Source organism: Microcebus murinus, chromosome 2 (genome assembly GCF_040939455.1).
Source record: "Microcebus murinus isolate Inina chromosome 2, M.murinus_Inina_mat1.0, whole genome shotgun sequence".
NCBI classification, from domain to species: Eukaryota; Metazoa; Chordata; class Mammalia; order Primates; family Cheirogaleidae; genus Microcebus; species Microcebus murinus.
In genome coordinates, this window is record NC_134105.1 from 46,509,508 (window position 1) to 46,522,199 (window position 12,692).

The 12,692-nt window shown below is 38.5% G+C and overlaps 1 protein-coding gene across 1 annotated transcript in view; it reads right to left on the reverse strand.

Annotated features, from left to right (window-relative positions):
- The window catches only part of C2H1orf87 (chromosome 2 C1orf87 homolog), a 71,904-nt gene that overhangs the window by 18,168 nt on the left and 41,044 nt on the right, over positions 1 to 12,692 (reverse strand). The gene's annotated exons all lie outside the window — the stretch shown is intronic.

Sequence of the window (12,692 nt, forward strand, 5' to 3'; positions counted from 1 at the left end):
TCTAGAACATAGTGTCAAGAGGGTTTCAGAAATGTTCTTTTTAGCCATCACAAGTGTGGGAAGTATTGCAACACTGAAAAGAACATAGAAGGCAACAGGTATGGGTGCTGAGTGCTAGTGAGTTTAGTGAATTGCCCAGGCAGAAATTGTCTTGAGCAATATGTCTGCAAGTGACACGCAGGTAGTCATTTAAAGCTTAAAAGTATTTTAGCAAAGCTTTGGTAGTGAAAATCACTTATATCTGCTTGCCCAGCATCCATCCTTCATTTATATATAAATATGATCTTCTCTGGGGTAATTGCTACCAGTTTCCTTTCAGATACAGTGGGAATGAGGCTGTACCTAAAAGTACATTCACATTGTACCTAAAAGTCCCTTACGCTGCCCTAGCCAATGTAGTGGCCGACCTTGGCTAATTAAGCTCAATCCATCTGTCTCTCCATCTTTCTTTCCCCTCCCTTCCTCCCTTTCTTCTTCTACTCTTCTGTCTCTAGCTCTGTCTTAATTTTTGGTTCTGGTACTTTCTGAAGTTTTATTTTCTACAAATTTCATTAGTTACTAACATATTCTTTCAAAATATTTCTGTTTGCTTGTGTCAGCAAAGGGCAGGTTCTGTTGCTAGCAACCAAACTGCACTTAATAGATTTTTTTTTTATCTTGGTCTTGCCCATCAGAAGAAGTCACACAAAAATAAAGAACAAATTGTGAAACATATGTCCTGGATTTTCTAGAAGAGTTCTAATGTCATATGATTTTATTCTCTTTAAATAAAAATGATGGGTTAAATATGTAATAGTTTCTTTTGCCTATACCTTATAAAACTTTTCCTATACATGATATCACAAATTAGAAAAGTTCTTTGGTCAGGATATGAATCCTGATACTGGGTTTTGAAAATGTGTTCTCGGGGGCCTCATGCCATTTTGGGTATGTGAATGATGAGGTATGGATATGGAGGACTGCAAGTCAGATAAGCTGATAACTGTATAAGATGCTGCAGGTCTAGGAAGGTAAGAGAAAGTTTGGAGAAGAAGTAGCACTCTTGAGAAATATTAATAATTATATAAAGATCTGATATGAGCACAGATCTGGAATTAAACTGCAATAGAATCATTTCTTGTCTTCGACACTTCCTGCAATTTCTTTCCAGACCCTCTTAGGAAGTCCAGGTTTATGCCTACAACATCTTCTGACCCTCTGATTAAACAAAACAAAACAAAACAAAACAAAACAAAACAAAACACAAAAGCAAAAGCCCTAGATCAGGGAGCATATATTCAAGGTAACTTGCGTCTATGTCTCCCAGGTTGTAGTCCTTAAATTTGGTGCAAAAAACCTCTCTACTTCAATTTTAAAAAAGTGAAACAAGATTCATTAATATTTACATATTGTGCAACAGTTGTTTTTCATAGCTATTAGGAGTTATCAGGTAGTGTTCTTTTAGATATCAAATATGCGATAAGGCCTCTGTAAGAAATGGCACCAGAAACTCTCATGCCTCTTCTTGATTATATGCTGGTAGTAGGGGAAGGAGATTGTGGGCAAATTTTCTAAGCATTGAACTTGGATATTGCCTGATTTGAATGCTGTGTAGGCCTTCTATGACCAGTAAAATTCTTAAGATCCTCCCAGTAAAATATTTCCTTTCTCCCATTTTCTTTACACTACCCTAAGACCTTCAAAGTACCATTCACAACTTAACTGTGGGAATGGGTTCTAGATGCTGTAAGAGGCACTATATAATTCTAATAACACGAGTAGATACCCAAACCTCCAGTGTCAAGCCAGAAAGGTCGGGACTGGAGGACAAATTCTGTGAGCCTGATTCTAGATAGGCAGAACTGAGTTCAAATTCCGAATTTAACTGGATTTACCAAGTTAAAATGGCATTTAGTGAATATTCTGAGTACTTTTTGTGCATTGTCTCATTTGATTGAGTCAGTCGCTCATCATGAGGCTTGTAAGTGACTTGCCTCAGGGCACATGGATCAGTGGGACAACCAGGACTTACACCCTGGCTGCCTGACTCCAGCTCTACATGAATGTAATGTGACTTGGCATAGGTTGCATTTTTTTGTCCTTTGAAATTCCATGGGCACAGCTCTAGTGTCTTCTGACATTTATTATTATATATGTCTGATGTCAATCTGATTTTTGTTCATTTATAATTAATTTTCCCCTTTGTTTGCTTTGGTTTAGCTTTATTTTGTTTTTGGCCTGGATCCTTGAATCATTTTGTCTTCATAATACAAGTTTTGTTGGGTTAGACATGTATAGATTTTTTCTTAATTTAGCTTAGATCATAGAGAGTCCTTTCAATCTGTGTACAGACCGCTCTTTCTTTTTCTGCAGCTCTGAGAAGCTTCTTTAGTTGGAACTCTTGTTTTTGTTTCTTTTTCCTATTTTTCTAGTTTCCTTTTCCATAATACCAAGGCCTCTTAGGTCGAATCTCTAATCTTATTCTTCTATATCTACTATCCTCATTTTTTTTCTTTATTCTTTTTCTATAAACTTTGTGGAAGCCTCTTAAATTTGATATTATGTATTAGAATTTCTCTAGTGTTAATTTTGCTTTTTTTGTTTATTGATTCCTGGTTACCTCTTAATTCTGCTATAGAATATATAACCTATTCTGCTATAGGTTACCTATAAATTCTCCTAATTTTAGTTTCCTTGAAACCATCCATATTTCCCCAAGTTCTTTCTACTTTCTTCTGTTCGCTTTTTGTGCTTTTTAAATTTCATTTTTACAGCCTTTTTATCTACTTATGTTTATTACCTTGCAATTCATTTCCATGGGGGACATGGCTTCTTATATCCTATAGAGAACCACAATGGTTTTCTAAAATTTTCCTGGTTTCTATACTAGATCATTTCCAAAGATTTGTTGAGATTTGGAATCTGTGGGATTGTGATTCCTTTTCCATGTTCTACAGTATTTTTAAAAACAAATTAGACATTGCATGTTGCCGTTTTCTCTTTATTCAGCATCAGATGAAGATCTGTTCACATTTGGTTCAACCCAGCAGATGAGTTGCATTGATTGCCTTTGGCCTTGCTCACTGCTCTCGTAGACTAGACCTGCGGTCAAGGGCAGATGGCAACTCCCATCCATTCCTGGTGCCTCTCAGGCATTTGCCTGGTGTACCTTGGTAGGATCTTCTCACCACACCTGTTAGATATTAGGCACCCCAAATGGCTATAGTATGTCACAATCTATATGCTCCATAGCATATACAACTATTAGGGTTCTTCCTTTCTCTCTTCTAACTCTTATGACTTTATTTTCAGGAATTACACTTTACCAGATGCAAACACCATAATCAGATTTTCCCCTTTCCACCTCATTCACCCCAACTTTCTGCTCTGTCATTCCTGAGAGTTGGGCTCTCTAAATAGGTACAGAAAAGTGGTGTGTGGGCAGTTATACATATCCTTGAGTGGGAGAGCGAGGGAAAGGAGAGGTGGAAAGCATCAGCAGTGATTAGGTTGCACAAGGAAGCAGCACCTGTGTGATTTTCTGGTCGGTTAAAATTTGGGGTCTCCAAATCAAAGTGAAGGCTGTGGTGAGAGGATGAGCATGTTCTGTCTTCCATGCCTATAGGTGGGCAGGGCAAAACACGGGGCAGGCAACTCCTTGATTTCCCCACATTCCATTTATTTATAGGTAGTGGGAATTCCTGTTTTCTGGAGACAGGCTCTCACTCTGTTGCCAGGGTAGAGTGCAGTGGCATCATCATAGCTCACTGCAACCTCAGACTCCTGGTGTCAAGTGATGCTCCCGCACAGAGCATCCTCCTGTCTCAGCCTCCTGAGTAGCTAAGACTCTAGGCATGCACCAGGGCACCTGGCTAATTTCTTTCTATTTTTAGTAGAGATAGGGTGTCGTTCTTGCTCAGGCTGGTCTCGAACTCCTGAGCTCAAGCAATCCTCCCACTCAGCCTCCCAGAGTGCTAGGATTACAGGCATGAGCCACCACGCCCGACCTTCCCTCTACATTCTCTGACACTAGAGTGCCTACTAGTTTTTGCTACTTATGTGTTTTTTGCCTCTTTCTTTGTTCGTAGGAATTTTATTCAGGGCTGTTAAGCAGATGCTGTTTTACACAAAAAGCCTTATACGTAAAAACAAAACAAACGTAAACATACTAAACACACAAAATATGGTCTATTTTATTGAAACATCATTATAATCTTGATGGAGGCAGTCACAGGTGGCATGCTCCTCTATGAGGTTCATACAGGCTTAAGTCAAAAGGTGTGCTGGTGCTCACCTCCCAAGTTCATCACTTTTCTTTGCCTCCTGAAATGTGTGCTCTAGTCATGACGAGCAGTTTGCAGTTCTCCAAACTTGCTATGTTTTCGCTTGCCTTTCTGTCTTGGCACTTACTGCTTTTTCTCTCTAAAGTGCTCTTTCCCATCTCTCACCCGGGTAGTTCCTACAAATCCCACCAAGCTCGGCTGAGATGAAGTATGCAACAGTGCTAAAGAGTCAGCCCTGCTAAGATTGCCAGAATAAAAAATTAAGTCCCATCACTGAAAGAATTTAATCATTATAGCCATTCCCTTCAGAATCCTGTAATCCTCTACTCCAGCCAAGAGGAACAGAATATGCTAGAAGTAGGAGACGGATAGGAAGGAGACTACCAGTGAGGCTTTTAGCCATTAGGGACTGTATCAGTTGGCTGTGACTGTGTTATGGTCCGGATATTTGTGTCTCCCCAAAATTCATATATTGAAATCCTCACTGCCACGGTATTAGGAGATAGGGTCTTTGGGAAGTGCTTTGGTCATGAGGGCAGAGCCCTCAGGAATGGGACTGGTGTCCTTATAAGAGGAATAAGAAAGACCCTTTGCCCTTTCCACCATGGGAGGTCACAGTGAGAAGATGGCTATCATGAGAAGGTGGATTCTCACCATTCAATAAATCTGCTGGTGACTTGACCCTGGACTTCTCAGCCTCCAGAACTGTAAGAAATAAATTTCTGTTGTTTATAAGTCACTCAGTCTATGGTATAACAATACCACATAACATATACCATAACAATACCACAGACTGTGGCTTAAACAACAGAAATTCATTTTCTCAGAGTTCTGGAGGCTAGAAGTTCAAGATGAAGGTGTTGGCAGATTTGGTTTCTTCTGAGGCCTCTCCCCTTGGCTTGCAGATGGCCACCTTCTTGCTGTGTCCTATGTATATGGTCTTTCCTCTATGCACCTGTATTCCTGGTGTCCAAATTTCCTCTTTCTATAAGGACATGAGTCATATTGAATTAGGGCCCACCTTAACAGCCTCATCTTAACTTAATTATCACTTTTTAAAAGGCCCTATCTCCAAATACGGTTATATTCTGAAGTATCGAGGGTTAGCGCTTCAACATATGAATTTTTGGGAGACACATTTCAGCCCTTAATGGGGACAAAGAAAATACAAAGAAGGCTAACTTTTAGAAGTAATTTAATTAAGGTCCCTAAACCTCAGTTTACTCATCTGTGAAGTGGGTCTATAAGAAAAACAAACTCATTGGGCTATTGGGGGTATGCCATGTAGCCATGTAGAGCATCTAGCACCATGCCTGGAAGATATGAGGTGTACATGCATCAATCCCTTACCCTCTCCAGTCAGGAGGCTATTTGGGTCATATTATTTAACTCTGTTGCTGGGATGCTCATTCCCCTGCCCTGTCTTCCTGTGCTCTCACCTTCTTGTTCATGTAGTCTAAGTTGAATTCCTCCAACTTTCCAGTAAACTGGGAGAAACACAGCCCTTCCCTGATATACAGGCAACAAAGTCTCAAATGTAGACAAAAAGGATTATTCCATTTGATAGATGAGAAAACTAAGGTTAAAAGAAAGTCCTTACTCAGCCAAATTCCCAAAGCTTGTGTATTTCAGAGGCAGGATTTCCATCTAGGACTATATAGTTCCAGAGCTCATGCCGCCTTTTGCCATGGATGGGGGCTGAGGGGTGGTGGGATGGCTAACCTGGTCAGGAGGAGTACCTGGACTCCTTTGAATCATACCTGCCCCTGGAGCTTAAAGCCTTCCCCTTTTGTATACTTCTCCTGGCTCCTGGAGGAGAGGGTGAGTGATACTAAACTCAAATCCAGAGCTGTGTTCAGCACCAAGCTCAAAGGTGAAGCCAGCTCTGGAAGTCAGGCTGTTTGCCCAAAGTCCCTGTGCCTAGCCACTCTTTTATACCCTGCTGAGTTTCGTAGGACTTGTAGGAGAGTTGGTATGGAGCAGTGATTAAGAGCCAAGACTCTGAAGCTAGCGAGCCTGCATTTGACTTATTCTTATTGATGAATCCATTTACCAGTTATTTATTAGTTTTAGCATCTCTGTGCCTCTGTTTCTTCTTTTGAAAAATAATAGTACCTACTTCATGAGAAAATTTCAAGAATTAAGAGAGTTAATATTTATAAAGCACTTAGAACATTACTTAGGATATAGTAAGTTCAATATAAATGTTGGCCATTAATAAAAACTATATCATTATTATTATTATTATTTGGAAGACAAAAAGCAGGTCTGATTTCTAAGGTTCAGCCAGTAGGAAGATCCATAACCATATCTCTAATAGCTTACTACCTAACACTTTCCTATTTCCTTTTAAAAGTAATTGTTGAATCAGACACCTCATGTTTCCTTTATCTCCTAAAATCCTCTGCTTGTTCCTGGGATTAGCAAAACCAGTCCTTTTCAACTTAATTGCACTCTCAATAATGGGCCAGATGTGTATGATAAGTCCTACTTGTGGCTATGTCAATTGCTCTACCCTATTCATGAAGCTTCCACAGCGGCTTCATTATTTACCCCCCCCCCAGCACAATTTGGCATGTGTGCATGTGTTTTAAACTGGTTTGAAACATTTAATTTTGCCAATACAATTTTAGAGTATTAGTTTGCCTCCTGTTCTCTCTCTGCCCTCCTTAATTACCATTTATTGCAAAGTCACATAGAAACATTAAATGCTAATTCTGACTTACATGTTCCCGGCCAAGAACATGGATAATAATTTCCATCCAACGCAACCTGAACTCATTTTACAAAAGGGTGATTCAGAGTAGAGATTTGAAATCGTAATCAAGTCTTTCTCAAAATCGCCTTACCCTGGCAGTCATTCACTGATGTCTCTGCTAATTGGTAAGCAAATGGCAAAAAAACAAATCTCAATGTTAAAAAAACAACAACAACAACTTTGTAACAGGGTTTGCAAAATTGCTCCTCTCGTCAGCTCTTACAACATGACAGTTTAAGAAGGGAACACAACTCATTTTATTTGGTTAGATGGGGCTAATCCCACATCACCATAATCCCTCCTGATGTTTTATTGATTCTAAAGGACATTTAATCAGGAAGCAGCTCAGCACTAGAATCCTGCTAATTAGCAAGCAGCCACATTCCAAATGGGTTCCCAATTGAACAGCAGATTAATGGACAATATGTACTAAAATAATGATTCGTGCATTCAGCTCCTAAAATGTGTGTCTAAATTGCATCTTTAATCTCTTAAGGATATAGGTTTGCATACAAAGCCCTTAACGGAATGGATTTAATTCAACAGAAGAAGCTTTAGCCAATGACTGCTTAAGGATGAAACAGGTTTATCTCTTGTAAATGCAATTCTTCTTTGATTCTCATGGTTTTGATGTCCTTGAACATTTAAAGGTCAAAGGCAGGTAAATAAAGAAGTCTGTGTGCTTCTCTGATCTGCACGAAAACAGTGAGGAATTGAGAATATTGATAGAATAGTAAGTAGCCTAACCTCATTTACTCCCTGTTTTCTCTTGGTCTCATTTTCTCAATTCTTGGAATCTTGGTTCTGGACCTTGATTTTTAATCAACAAATATCTATAGATTATTATGAACCAGGTATAACATAAACTTTGATACTTGCTTTTGTCTTCTTTTTATTGGTACCTTTTAGGACTCTCAATTTCAACTTTTGGTTTTCTACTCAGCTCTTAGCTTACTTTTCTGTTTTTACACCTTAAATTTCCCCCTCATCCTCACTCAGCCATCCCCAAGGTTTTTGAGAAGGGAGACTTCCACGCCCAGAGCTGATACAGTGGAAATTCACTAAGCTCAACGTCCTAACCCCATCATTCATTTATTCATGGACTGATGTTCTCCATAACTTTTATCCTTCTTTATTTTTCTGTATTGCTCTTATCACCTATGATATGCCATATAGTCTAACTTATTTATTATTTCTCTTCTTCATTAGAATATAAGCTTCATGAGAGAAGGGGCTTTGTTTTTATTCATATCTATATTTCCAGTGTCTAAAGTAGTGCTTGGTATATAATAGGCACTCAATAAATGTTTGCTAAATGAATGAATAAATGAATGCATCAAATATTTACTGTATACCTACCATGTGCCAAGTACTGGGCTAGATGTTGGGAATATGGTGTGAGGCAAACAGTCATGCTCCTTGCTAGCATGGAGATCACTATGTAGAAATTAAGTGGACAAATACATACAAGTAGTAATAAGTGTTAGAAAATGAAATGACTGGGTGCTATGAGAGAGTAGAGCACAAGTAATCTGATTTTGATGAGGTGGTTGGGGAAGGTCTCCTTCAATTTTCCCATGAGCTAGGGACTGGGGAGAATTCATATGTCAGCATCCCCAGGAGTATTTTGAGACTCTATTCCACCCCTAATTCAGTTTAAGTCCAAAAATATTTATTGAGTACCTACTCTGGGCCAGGCATTGCTCTAGACAGTTGGGATATATCAGTGAATGAAACAAAGATCCTGCCTGCCTCAAGGCACCAAAGTCTATTGTCTAACAGAGATAGATAAATAGTAACTATAATCATGATGAATCAGCAAATTACCTAATTCATTAGAAGCTGATAAGCATATAGAAGAAAACAAAAGGAGAGTACTGTTAAGGGGGAGAAAAGATGGGGACTACAACTTTAAAAAGGGTGGTTAGTGTAGGCTTCATTGACAAGGACACGTTTGAGCAGAAATAAAGAAGGTGAGGGAGTTAGCACGAGCATACCTGGGGAAAGAGCATTCTGGGTAGAGGAAGCATTAAAGGATCGGTGGTGCTAAGGAGGGAGTTTGCATGGTGTATTTGAGGAGGACAAGGAGCATGGTGTAACTGGAACAGTTTTAGGTGGAGTCAAAGGATAGGGGAATAGATCATGTAGAACTCTGTGTAAGGACTTTGATTTTTTTTTTTCTCTCTCTCTGAGTGAAATAAGGTGCTCTCACAGTATTTTGAGAAGAGCAATGATAGGAACTGTCTTAGGTTTTTAAACAGATCACTATAGCTGCTGAATGAAGCATAAACTAAGGACAAGAGTAGGAGCAAAGTTTAGTTAAGAGGCTGTTATAGAAATCCAGAAGAAAGATGATGCTTGCTTGGATGGACTGTGGTTAAGTAACAATAGACTTGGGATGAGAAGTGACCAGATTCTGGGGATATTCTGAAGAGAGAGTTAATTTACTGATTAAAGAAATTGAATTGATAATTAATAACATTCCAAAACAGGAACCGTGGGTTCCTGAAGGATTCAACTGCTGAATTTTACCAAAAATTTAAGAAAGAAATTACAGTCATCCCTGCTTATTCTGGGGCATATATTCCAAGACCCCAGTGGATGCCTGAAGCCATTAGTAGTACCAAATCCTATATATACTATTCAATAATTTCTTTTTCCTTCTTTACAATTTTATGGATAGAAGAATTGTTCTTACTGTAGATCTTAGCAACCTCAGTATATGATTTTCTTTCTTTCCTTGTTAAGAACTTTCAACTTTTTACTTAAAGAAAACACTTTATGGCTTCTCTTTGGCATATTCAAATTGCCAACAATACTATTCTTGAGCTTTGAGGCCATTATTAAGTAAATTAAAGGTTAATTGATGGCATACTATGATAGCACAGTCAATCTGATAACCAAGACAGCTACTAAGTGGCTAAGGAGTGGGTAGCATGTACAGAATACATGTGCTGGACAAAGGGATAATTCATGTTCCCGGCTGGACCAAGCAGGGCAATGTGAGATTTTATCATGCTACTCAGAATGGCACACAATTTAAAATTTATGAACTGCTTATTTCTAGAGTTTTTCATTTAACATTTTCAGACTGTGGGTAACAAATTGTGGAAAGCAAAATCTTGGATAAGGGGGGTACTGTAATTTGTCCTTATCTCTGTGTTTTTAAGGTTTTTCTTTATCACTGGTTTAAGCAATTAGATTATAATGAAGTTTTGTATGGTTTATTTCAAATTTCTTATGTTCAAAGTTCATTGAGCTTCTTGAATCGATGTCTTTATTATTTTCTACAAATTTGAAAAAATGGCAGCTATTATTTGTTCAACATTCTTTTTTCCCCATTTCTCTCTTCCCCTTCTGAGACTTCAACTTCCTGTGTATTAGCCTGCTGCTGATGTTTCAAAGATCAATGATGCTTTGTTAATTTTTCCTTCATTTTTCTCACACTGAATTTTATTTTAGATGGTGGGATGTATATTTTCTCTTTTGTTTTCTACAGATAGGGTCTCACTTTGTCACCCAGGCTGGAGGTCAGAGGTGTCATCATAGGTCACTATAGCCTCAAACTCCTAGGCTCAAGTGATCCTCCCTCTTTGGCCTCCCATAGCACTGGGATTACAGATGTGAGCCACTGTTCTGGGCCCTGATAGTGTCGATTTTTATGTCTTCAAGTTTAGTTTTGTTTTACTCTATGTTTAATCTTCTGTTGCTGCCATCATGAATATTTCTCTTTCAGACACTGTATTTTGAAAATAAACTTTATTTTTTAGAATAGTTTTAGATTTACATAAAAAATTTAAAGATAATACAGAGAATTTTCTTATACCTCACATCCAGTCTCCCACTTTATCAGCATCTTACATTAGTATGGTACAGTTGCCATTAATGGACCAATATTGATATTAATATATTGATGGATTTTACAGTTTTGAGGATCACTGGTCAGGCATTTTGTAGAATATCCCTCATTATTATTTGTCTATTTTTTTCCTCATTATTAGAGTGGGTTTATTTGTGTTAGAGGAGAAAATATTATATTTCTCATCCCTAGTAGTTTTATTTGGGCCTTTTTTTTTTTTTTTTTTTTTTTTGAGACAGAGTCTCACTTGTTGCCCAGGCTAGAGTGCCGTGGCGTCAGCCTACTCACAGCAACCTCAAACTCCTGGGCTCCAGTGATCCTCCTGCCTCAGCCTCCCGAGTAGCTGGGACTACAGGCATGCGCCACCATGCCCGGCTAATTTTTTCTATATATATTAGTTGGCCAATTAATTTCTTTCTATTTATAGTAGAGACAAGGTCTCGCTCTTGCTCAGGCTGGTTTCGAACTCCTGACCTTGAGCAATCCGCCCATCTCGGCCTCCCAGAGAGCTAGGATTACAGGCGTGAGCCACCGTGCCCGGCCTATTTGGGCCTTTTTAACATCATCTATATCTCTCATTCTGTTCATGCTTTCCTATACCTTCTTGAACATGTGAAGTGTATTTATAATTACTCTTTTAACATCTTTGTTCATTAAATATGTTAACTGTGCTGTTTATGAATCTGCTTCTATTGATTGATTTTTCTCCTAATAATAGACCATACTTATCCTGCTTTTTTTCTTGCTTGGCAATTTTTCCAGAAATTGTGAATTTATATTGTTGATTATTCAAGATTTTTTATAACTTAGAAATTGAGGGGTTTTGTTCTTGGAGGTAGTTAAGTTGCTCTGAAACATTTTGATCATTTTTAAGTTTTGTTAGAGCTTTTAAGATTTGTTGAGTTTGTCTAGGGTAATTTGTCCCCACTACAATACCATACCTTTCTAAGGACTCTACTCAATGCCACATCTGTTAGGGACATGTTCCTTACTGGCTGGTGGAAACATGAACTATTCCCAACCCTCTATGAGATCTTAGAGTGTTTCTACCTCTTTCTTTTTGGTGTTTCCCTAGGCTTGGGTGGTTTCCTCAAATAGGTGTGTTAGCCACCACTCACATGAAGACTCAAGGGCAACCCTTGGAAATATACAGAGAGAACTCTTGGGTATTTCTCTCCCCTCTGCTTCTTTGTACTATGCATTTCAATTTCCTTGACCTTCCTGTACTCCAAGTCTGTTTGTTCAACTCAGGGAGAATTCTGGGCTCTCTTTGAATCCTTTCTTCCTATGCAATAACCAGTGCTCACCTCATCTATGTTTCTTCTCTCAGAAATCACTGTTCTGTGCTGCTTGATGACCAATGTCTGAAAACCATTGCTTCATATATTTTGTTCTAGTTTTCAGATGTTTAAGGTGAAATGGTAAATATAGTCCTTGACAGTCTGTAGTAGCTGAAAGTGGAAGTTTCCTGCTTTGTCTTTTTATGGCCAAGAAGACCCTTTGGTCTTAATAAAAGCAAATATTACTTAACTCAGTCAAGCAATAAAATTGATTGCTTTACACATACAACTTCTAGTCTAAAGACAGATCTGTGTGTTTGGTAGCCTAACAGATGAACATGTGAATAAAAATTTGTCTTAGTCAGTTTGGGTTGCTATCACAAATATTATAGATTGGGTGGCTTAAACAACAGTCAATTATTTCTCAAAGTTCTGGAGTCTGGGAAGTCTGAGATTAAGGTGCTAGCAGATTCCAATCTTGGTGAGGGCCCTCTTCCTGACTCACAGACTACCCTACTCACGGGCTGCCTACT